Source organism: Danio aesculapii, chromosome 4 (genome assembly GCF_903798145.1).
Source record: "Danio aesculapii chromosome 4, fDanAes4.1, whole genome shotgun sequence".
NCBI lineage: Eukaryota > Metazoa > Chordata > Actinopteri > Cypriniformes > Danionidae > Danio > Danio aesculapii.
Window position 1 is genome coordinate 6,393,200 of NC_079438.1, and position 10,518 is coordinate 6,403,717.

General features: G+C 42.7%; 5 non-coding genes across 5 annotated transcripts; all 5 read left to right on the forward strand.

Moving 5' to 3' along the window:
• Positions 1-1,135: 1,135 nt before the first annotated feature.
• Positions 1,136-1,207, forward strand: trnal-uag (transfer RNA leucine (anticodon UAG)). The gene has a single exon. It is a non-coding gene; the product is annotated as a tRNA-Leu (tRNA).
• Positions 1,208-3,174: 1,967 nt separating this feature from the next.
• Positions 3,175-3,246, forward strand: trnap-ugg (transfer RNA proline (anticodon UGG)). The gene has a single exon. It is a non-coding gene; the product is annotated as a tRNA-Pro (tRNA).
• Positions 3,247-3,715: 469 nt separating this feature from the next.
• Positions 3,716-3,787, forward strand: trnaq-uug (transfer RNA glutamine (anticodon UUG)). The gene has a single exon. It is a non-coding gene; the product is annotated as a tRNA-Gln (tRNA).
• Positions 3,788-7,136: 3,349 nt separating this feature from the next.
• Positions 7,137-7,208, forward strand: trnap-ugg (transfer RNA proline (anticodon UGG)). Its single transcript has one exon. It is a non-coding gene; the product is annotated as a tRNA-Pro (tRNA).
• A 471-nt stretch (positions 7,209-7,679) lies between these two features.
• Positions 7,680-7,751, forward strand: trnaq-uug (transfer RNA glutamine (anticodon UUG)). Its single transcript has one exon. It is a non-coding gene; the product is annotated as a tRNA-Gln (tRNA).
• Positions 7,752-10,518: the final 2,767 nt, after the last annotated feature.

The window sequence follows — 10,518 nt, forward strand, 5'->3', positions numbered from 1 at the left end:
CGCACAAGCCCTGCTTCAACGCATGAGATTTTGAAGGTATGTACTGACTCAATTGTTACATAAAGATTTCCAACCATGCACTGCTTCTGATGCCATGTGAAAACTTCATGTTTTAGTGGCTCGTTGGTCTAGGGGTATGATTCTCGCTTTGGGTGTGAGAGGTCTCGGGTTCAATTCCCGGTACGAGCCCTTGCAGCTGTCTTGTGTTTTACAGGGGGGCATTATGGCTTTCATAAAATCTTCTTTCGAAGAATTCCAGTTTGTCAGCAGATAGTATCACCACATAAAACCTTCCCTGCACAGTGGCTTGCTGTTCTAGGAGAATGATTCTCGCTCGTGCCACGAGAGCTCCCAGGTTCAAATTCCGGGTGAGCCCGTACAGTTGTCTCATGTTTTATGAGGGCGTTGAGGTTTTAGACAGAGGCCGTTTTTAGAGAATGCCGGTTTGTCAGCAGATAGTGTTGCCATGTAAACTTGCTGCTTTTTATTGGCTCGTTGGTCTAGAGGTTTGATTCTTGCTTCGGGTGTGAGAGGTCCCAGTTTCATTTACTGGACGAGTCCTTGCAGTTGTTTTTTGCTTTGAGGGACAGCTTGGCTTTCACAGAGGCCTGTTTCAACGCCAGTTTCCGAGCATTAGATAGCCTGTAAGAAGTGTCTTGGTTCCATGGTGTAATGATTAGCACTTTGGACTTTGAATCCAGTGATCCGAGTTCAAATCTTGATGGAACCTTTGCTTCTTGCTTTAAATCAGTGAAATGAATGAGACCATTTTCAATCACACCAATCAGTGAGTAGTTCCGATACTATACACTTAGATAGCTATTTGATGCTCCCACGGTCCATCTTCAGCAATCACCTATGTAACATTATGTGTGGTTTTGCCATGCAGCATAAATCTGTGAAACTGATGAGATCAATTTACTCACTGAAACAGCTGGACAACAAAAATTTATAAGTAAACGAGTGACTCAACTTGTCGGTCTGGGGCTGCGAGTCTGGTTTTGGGTGGGAGAATTCACGCACAAGCCCTGCTTCAATGCATGAGATTTTGAAGGTATGTTGTGACTCAATTGTTACATAAAGATTTCCAACCATGCACTGCTTCTGATGCCATGTGAAAGCTTCGCGTCTTAGTGGCTCGTTGGTCTAGGGGTATGATTCTCGCTGTAGGTGCGAGAGGTCCCGGGTTCAAATCCCGGACGAGCCCTTGCAGCTGTCTTGTGTTTTACAGGGGGGCATTATGGCTTTCATAAAATCTTCTTTCGAAGAATTCCAGTTTGTCAGCAGATAGTATCACCACATAAAACCTTCCCTGCACAGTGGCTTGTTGTTCTAGGAGAATGATTCTCGCTCGTGCCACGAGAGCTCCCAGGTATAAATTCCGGGTGAGCCTGTACAGTTGTCTCATGTTTTATGAGGGCATTGAGGTTTTAGACAGAGGCCGTTTTCAGAGAATGCCGGTTAGTCAGCAGATAGTGTTGCCATGTAAACTTGCTGCTTTTTATTGGCTCGTTGGTCTAGGGGTATGATTCTTGCTTCTGGTGTGAGAGGTCCCAGTTTCATTTACTGGACGAGCCCTTGCAGCTGTTTTTTGCTTTGAGGGACAGCTTGGCTTTCACAGAGGCCTGTTTCAACGCCAGTTTCCGAGCATTAGATAGCCTATAAGAAGGGTCTTGTTTCCATGGTGTAATGCTTAGCACTCTGGACTTTGAATCCAGTTATCCGAGTTCAAATCTCGGTGGAACCTCTGCCTTTGCTTCTTGCTTTAAATCAGTGAAATGAATGAGACCATTTTCAATCACACCAATCAGTGAGTAGTTCCGATACTATACGCTGAGATAGCTATTTGATGCTCCCACGGTCCTCCTTCAGCAATCACTTATGTAACATATGTGTGGTTTTGCCATGCAGCATAAATCTGTGAAACTGATGAGATCAATTTACTCACTGAAACAGCTGGACAACAAAAATTTATAAGTAAACGAGTGACTCAACTTGTCGGTCTGGGGCTGCGAGTCTGGTTTTGGGTGGGAGAATTCACGCACAAGCCCTGCTTCAACGCATGAGATTTTGAAGGTATGTACTGACTCAATTGTTACATAAAGATTTCCAACCATGCACTGCTTCTGATGCCATGTGAAAACTTCATGTTTTAGTGGCTCGTTGGTCTAGGGGTATGATTCTCGCTTTGGGTGTGAGAGGTCTCGGGTTCAATTCCCGGTACGAGCCCTTGCAGCTGTCTTGTGTTTTACAGGGGGGCATTATGGCTTTCATAAAATCTTCTTTCGAAGAATTCCAGTTTGTCAGCAGATAGTATCACCACATAAAACCTTCCCTGCACAGTGGCTTGCTGTTCTAGGAGAATGATTCTCGCTCGTGCCACGAGAGCTCCCAGGTTCAAATTCCGGGTGAGCCCGTACAGTTGTCTCATGTTTTATGAGGGCGTTGAGGTTTTAGACAGAGGCCGTTTTTAGAGAATGCCGGTTGTCAGCAGATAGTGTTGCCATGTAAACTTGCTGCTTTTTATTGGCTCGTTGGTCTAGAGGTTTGATTCTTGCTTCGGGTGTGAGAGGTCCCAGTTTCATTTACTGGACGAGTCCTTGCAGTTGTTTTTTGCTTTGAGGGACAGCTTGGCTTTCACAGAGGCCTGTTTCAACGCCAGTTTCCGAGCATTAGATAGCCTGTAAGAAGTGTCTTGGTTCCATGGTGTAATGATTAGCACTTTGGACTTTGAATCCAGTGATCCGAGTTCAAATCTTGATGGAACCTTTGCTTCTTGCTTTAAATCAGTGAAATGAATGAGACCATTTTCAATCACACCAATCAGTGAGTAGTTCTGATACTATACGCTGAGATAGTTGTTTGATGCTATCATGATCCTCCTTCAGCAATCACATATGTAACGTGATGTGTGGTTTTGCCATGCAGCATAAATCTGTGAAACTGATGAGATCAATTTACTCACTGAAACAGCTGGACAACAAAAATTTATAAGTAAACGAGTGACTCAACTTGTCGGTCTGGGGCTGCGAGTCTGGTTTTGGGTGGGAGAATTCACGCACAAGCCCTGCTTCAACGCATGAGATTTTGAAGGTATGTTGTGACTCAATTGTTACATAAAGATTTCCAACCATGCACTGCTTCTGATGCCATGTGAAAACTTCATGTCTTAGTGGCTCGTTGGTCTAGGGGTATGATTCTCGCTTTGGGTGCGAGAGGACCCGGGTTCAAATCCCGGACGAGCCCTTGCAGTTGTCTTGTGTTTTACAGGGGGGGCATTATGGCTTTCATAAAATCTTCTTTCGAAGAATTCCAGTTTGTCAGCAGATAGTATCACCACATAAAACCTTCCCTGCACAGTGGCTTGCTGTTCTAGGAGAATGATTTTCGCTCGTGCCACGAGAGCTCCCAGGTATAAATTCTGGGTGAGCCCGTACAGTTGTCTCATGTTTTATGAGGGCGTTGAGGTTTTAGACAGAGGCCGTTTTCAGAGAATGCCGGTTAGTCAGCAGATAGTGTTGCCATGTAAACTTGCTGCTTTTTATTGGCTCGTTGGTCTAGGGGTATGATTCTTGCTTCGGGTGTGAGAGGTCCCAGTTTCATTTACTGGACGAGCCCTTGCAGTTGTTTTTGGCTTTGAGGGACAGCTTGGCTTTCACAGAGGCCTGTTTCAACACCAGTTTGTGAGCATTAGATAGCCTGTAAGAAGTGTCATGGTTCGATGGTGTAATGGTTAGCACTCTGGACTTTGAATCCAGTGATCCGAGTTCAAATCTCGGTGGAACCTCTTCCTTCTCTTCTTGCTTTAAATCAGTGAAATGAATGAGACCATTTTCAATCACACCAATCAGTGAGTAGTTCCGATACTATACGCTGAGATAGCTATTTGATGCTCCCACAGTCCTCCTTCAGCAATCACTTATGTAACATAATGTGTGGTTTTACATTTACATTTACATTTAGTCATTTAGCAGACGCTTTTATCCAAAGCGACTTACAAATGAGGACAAGGAAGCAATTCACACAACTATAAGAGCAGCAGTGAACAAGTACTATAGACAAGTTTTCAGGTGTGTAAAGTCTAAGAAGCAAAGCATTAGTAAAAATTTTTTTTTTTTTTTTTTTTTTTTGAGAGAGAGAGAGAGAGAGAGAGAGAGAGAGAGGGCACAGTTAGTGGTATAGCCAGAGAGGCAGTTGCAGATTAGGAAGGAAAGTGGAGACTAAACAGTTGCGTTTTTAGTCGTTTCTTGAAGACAGCAAGTGACTCTGCTGTTCTGATGTAGTTAGGGAGTTCATTCCACCAACTGGGCAGATTGAATGTGAGAGTTCGGGAAAGTGATTTCTTCCCTCTTTGGGATGGAACAACGAGGCGACGTTCATTCACAGAACGCAAGTTTCTGGAGGGCACATATATCTGCGGAAGTGAGAGCAGATACGAAGGAGCACAGCTAGAGGTCACTTTGTAAGCAAACATCAGAGCTTTGAATTTGATGCGGGCAGCAACTGGCAGCCAGTGCAAACGGGTGAGTAGCGGAGTGACATGTGCTCTTTGGGTTCATCAAAGACCACTCGTGCTGCAGCGTTCTGAAGCAGCTGAAGAGGTTTGATAGAACTAGCTGGTAGCCCGGCTAGCAGAGAGTTGCAATAGTCCAGTTTGGAGAGAACAAGAGCTTGAACAATGAGTTGAGCTGTATGTTCAGATAGGAAGGGTCGGACCTTTCTGATGTTGTAGAGTGCGAATCTGCAAGATCGAGCAGTTCTAGAAATGTGGTCAGAGCAGTTCAGTTGGTCATCAATTGTTACTCCAAGGCTTTTTACCATTTTGGATGCAGTGATGGTTGCTCCGTCCATCTGGATTGAAAAGTTATGGTGTAGAGTCGGGTTGGCAGAAACTTCAAGCATTTCCGTTTTCGTGAGGTTAAGCTGGAGATGATGATCTTTCATCCAGTGTGAAATGTCTGACAGGCAGGCTGAAATGCGAGCTGGAACCGAGGGATCGTCAGGGTGAAAAGAGATGTATAGCTGGGTGTCATCAGCATAGCAGTGGTAGGAAAAACCATGTTTCTGGATGACTGTTCCTAAAGATGCCGTGTAGATAGAGAAGAGAAGTGGCCCAAGAACAGAGCCCTGAGGTACCCCAGTGTTTAGATGCTGTAGGTTGGACACTTCTCCCCTCCACGACACCCTGAATGACCTGTCCGAGAGGTAGGAACTGAACCATTGAATAACAGTGCCTGCGACGCCCAGTGACTCAAGCGTAGATAGCAGGATCTGGTGGTTTACAGTGTCAAAAGCAGCTGATAAATCCAGCAAGATGAGGACAGATGATTTAGAGTCTGCTTTAGCCAGTCTGAGATCCTCCACGACCGAGAGCAGGGCAGTCTCAGTTGAGTGGCCTTTCTTAAAGCCAGATTGCTTGTTGTCCATGAGGTTGTTTTAAGTAAGAAAGTCCAGGACTTGATTGAACACTACTTTCTCCAAAATCTTGGCCATGAATGGAAGCAGGGATACCGGTCGGTAGTTTTCAAGTAGCGTTTGATCCAGGTTGGGTTTCTTTAGCAGTGGGGTTACCCTAGCCTGCTTAAATGAAGTAGGGAATAGACCAGAGTCAAGAGATGTGTTAATTATGTGAGTCAGTGTTGGTATGACTGCAGGAGAAATAGCTTGCAAGATATGAGAGGGAATGGGATCAAGCGGACAGGTGGTTGCATGGCTTGATAGCACGAGATTGGACACCTCAGACTCAGAGAGCTGGAAAAAAGAGGTGAGTGTGTGTGGTGTTGGTGGTGTATCTTGCGTGTTTGTTGAAGGTGCAGCAAATTGAGCACTGATTTTTGCAGTTTTGGTGCAAAAGAATGTAGCAAAGTCATCAGTAGTGAGTGTGGAGGATGCTGGTAAAGGAGGAGGATAGAGGAGGGAGGAAAATGTTTTAAAAAGTAAGCGAGGATTGGTGGCACTGTTGACTTTCTGACGGAAGTATGTCTGCTTTGCAGAAGTAACCTCAGTCGAGAAAGAAGAGAGAAGAGTTTGGTATGTAATGAGCTGTTCAGGATTTTTAGTTTTTCGCCAAATTCTCTCCGCAGCCCGAAGTTTTGAGCGATGCTCACGGAGAACATCAGAGAGCCAGGGTGCAGGAGGACTGGCCCGGGTTGGTCTGGATGTAATAGGGCATAGTCTGTCTAGGCATGATGTTAGCGTGGAGCAGAGTGTATCAGTGGCACTGTTCGTATCAAGTCAGCATAAATCTGTGAAACTGATGAGATCAATTTACTCACTGAAACAGCTGGACAACAAAAATTTATAAGTAAGCGAGTGACTCAACTTGTCGGTCTGGGGCTGCGAGTCTGGTTTTGGGTGGGAGAATTCACGCACAAGCCCTGCTTCAACGCATGAGATTTTGAAGGTATGTACTGACTCAATTGTTACATAAAGATTTCCAACCATGCACTGCTTCTGATGCCATGTGAAAACTTCATGTTTTAGTGGCTAGTTGGTCTAGGTGTATGATTCTCGCTTAGGGTGTGAGAGGTCCCGGGTTAAAATCCTGGACGAGCCCTTGCGGTTGATTTTTGTTTTGAGGGACAGCTTGGATTTCACAGAGGCCTGTTTCATAACCAGTTTCTGAGCATTAGATAGCCTGTAAGAAATGTCTTGGTTCCATGGTGTAATGATTAGCACTCTGGACTTTGAATCCAGTGATCCGAGTTCAAAGCTCGGTGGAACATCTGCCTTTGCTTCTTGCTTTAAATCAGTGAAATGAATGAGACCATTTTCAATCACACCAATCAGTGAGTAGTTCCGATACTATACGCTGAGATAGCTATTTGATGCTCCCACGGTCCTCCTTCAGCAATCACTTATGTAACATAATGTGTGGTTTTGCCATGCAGCATAAATCTGTGAAACTGATGAGATCAATTTACTCACTGAAACAGCTGGACAACAAAAATTTATAAGTAAACGAGTGACTCAACTTGTCGGTCTGGGGCTGCGAGTCTGGTTTTGGGTGGGAGAATTCACGCACAAGCCCTGCTTCAACGCATGAGATTTTGAAGGTATGTTGTGACTCAATTGTTACATAAAGATTTCCAACCATGCACTGCTTCTGATGCCATGTGAAAGCTTAGTGTGTTAGTGGCTCGTTGGTCTAGGGGTATGATTCTCGCTTTGGGTGCGAGAGGTCCCGGGTTCAAATCCCGGACGAGCCCTTGCAGCTGTCTTGTGTTTTACAGGGGGGCATTATGGCTTTCATAAAATCTTCTTTCGAAGAATTCCAGTTTGTCAGCAGATAGTATCACCACATAAAACCTTCCCTGCACAGTGGCTTGTTGGTCTAGGAGAATGATTCTCGCTCGTGCCACGAGAGCTCCCAGGTTCAAATTCCGGGTGAGCCCGTACAGTTGTCTCATGTTTTATGAGGGCGTTGAGGTTTTAGACAGAGGCCGTTTTCAGAGTATGCCGGTTTGACAGCAGATAGTGTTGCCATGTAAACTTGCTGCTTTTTATTGGCTCGTTGGTCTAGAGGTTTGATTCTTGCTTCGGGTGTGAGAGGTCCCAGTTTCATTTACTGGACGAGCCCTTGCAGTTGTTTTTTGCTTTGAGGGACAGCTTGGCTTTCATAGAGGCCTGTTTTAACGCCAGTTTCCGAGCATTAGATGTAAGCCTGTAAGAAGTGTCTTGGTTCCATGGTGTAATGGTTAGCACTCTGTACTTTGAATCCAGTGATCCGAGTTCAAATCTCGGTGGATCCTCTGCCTTTCCTTCTTGCTTTAAATCAGTGAAATGAATGAGACCATTTTCAATCACGCCAATCAGTGAGTAGTTCCGATACTATACGCTGAGATAGCTATTTGATGCTCCCACGGTCCTCCTTCAGCAATCACTTATGTAACGTTATGTGTGGTTTTGCCATGCAGCATAAATCTGTGAAACTGATGAGATCAATTTACTCACTGAAACAGCTGGACAACAAAAATTTATAAGTAAACGAGTGACTCAACTTGTCGGTCTGGGGCTGCGAGTCTGGTTTTGGGTGGGAGAATTCACTCACAAGCCCTGCTTCAACGCATGAGATTTTGAAGGTATGTACTGACTCAATTGTTACATAAAGATTTCCAACCATGCACTGCTTCTGATGCCATGTGAAAACTTCATGTTTTAGTGGCTAGTTGGTCTAGGTGTATGATTCTTGCTTAGGGTGTGAGAGGTCCCGGGTTAAAATCCTGGACGAGCCCTTGCAGTTGATTTTTGTTTTGAGGGACAGCTTGGATTTCACAGAGGCCTGTTTCAATACTAGTTTCTGAGCATTAGATAACCTTTAAGAAGTGTCTTGGTTCCATGGTGTAATGGTTAGCACTCTGGACTTTGAATCCAGGGATCCGAGTTAAATCTCTGTGCAACCTCTTCCTTCTCTCCTTGCTTTAAATCAGTGAAATGAGAATGCAATTAAGAGTTTCAGATCAATTAACTCAATTTATAAAAAAGACTAGCCTGTTTTATGCATTAAATGATGAAATAGATAACTAATTTCCTTTATTTCCGATTAGACCATGCACTTTATTCAGTTTTAATAGATATATATGCTTTTTTTTAAAGGGCACCTAGGTTAGCCATTCGTTTAACAAATATTTTAGCACATCAAAAGTAATTAAAATATTTTGTCTGTTGATTTAAAAATGTATGCTTAGGATCAGGAATTGATCGTGCACATTGAAGACTACACACAAAATATAACATTCACAAAAGTGTATCTTAAGGAAAACCACCAATTGACGGCACTGCTTTCGGTTTAAAAGAATAAAGCAGATTTAAAAAATAATTAAATCAATAAAAATTTGCAGAAGAGAAATAATTGGCATGGCTATGCAGGACCATGGTTTGCATGTGTGTGTCTGTGTGTAAACTCGCTTTCAGAAAGGAGAGACAGAAACCGCTTACTGCTGTGGGGCTGCCTCTGATTAAAAAAAAATGTTAAAAAAAACCCTTAAAGAAAAGAGATAGAGCAAGCCCAGCTTATATTGCTTTATTGATCCTGTGGAAAAGCAATAATGAACCGGTTTAAATATTTCTGCATAATGTGTTGAAAAACTACGATTTGACAAAACTTAAACCAAAACGATTCATGGCTTTGGAACAAACATTAGGGGCTGAAGCCCAAAAGCCCAACAACTCCTGCGCCGCCCTTGATCAGGAATCAACACCAACCTATTTGTTGTTCAGAGTCTTCTTTTTTAATTTTGCAGGGTTCTGGATCACTCATGTTCTCGCTGTCCTTCATAAAGTCTTCAATGGAGCCTGATGGGAAGATTTCAGTGTTTATAGCTGAACTGGAGGAGGAGGAGCTTCACTGGAGGAGGAGACAATTATTGTAATTTCATGCTGTTTGCATATATTTATATTTGAATGCCATATCAGCAGCACTGGCTATATTCATGGAAACACTTATATTAAATTTTCAATATATAATTGACAATCATAACTCTTTCTGAAACATCATTAATTGTTTATTTTAAAACACACAAATAACAACAACAACACTGATAAAGTCTTATAAGCTCTTTCAGTCTGATCAATGATAAAAATTCCTCCAGAAAAACATTTTTATACATTTGCCTTAAAATATTTCCTGAATAAAAACATTCTAATATCATTTTAAATATACATTCTATTAAAATATGTTTTACCATCAAAATATTCTCACACAAGTTAAACATAGGTTTTACTTCCCTGTTCAATAAATGTGTGCAAGTCTTGAGTAGCTGATTCTACATCATCGAGGTAAAGTTGGTTTTATATTGGGATATTCAGACATTCTCCCTAATAATATAGTTTCATAAAAGTATTATTTGCAAACTCTAAATAGAGAAATCATATTAGCAACCAATAACTGTCACAGTACAACATTGTTCACAGTCAAATAAACAGTATTAATGTTGTTTTCAAGTCATACTTGGATGCTAATTCCGATCGAATATTCAAAGTAACATAGTAAACAATATAGAGACTTCTAAATGAACGAATGTGCGAATATAAAACCAACTTTACCTCTATGCGAGAAACGCATTACAGAAGTGTTTACAGCGTAGCATCGAGCTAAATACAAGAGAGTATATTAGCAATGAGCACATATGTTAAAGTGGTTCCACCGCAAGATAATTGCAGCAAATCTGCAAACGCTACAACAGACAGATATAATACACTTACTTTGAATAGACGCACAACACTCTTAACATAAGTGAAATTAAACAGCAAACAGCAAAGCTCTGCACTTTCCACTCTTTGCCTCAGACTGCGCGCCATGGGCGGGATTATTGCCTGCACGCTGATCAGCGAAAGCTGATTGGCTGCCTGCATGTGGCTCAGAAAAAGCTGATTGGCTGCCTGTGGGCGCTCGGCGATAGCTGATTGGCTGCCTGTTTCTTAACCAGTCTCTTTACAACAGAGGGAAACATTTGTGGACAGAAGATTAATTTGTCTTCATTTCAGACTCTTCAGAGGAATATAACATTGTTTCTGTGC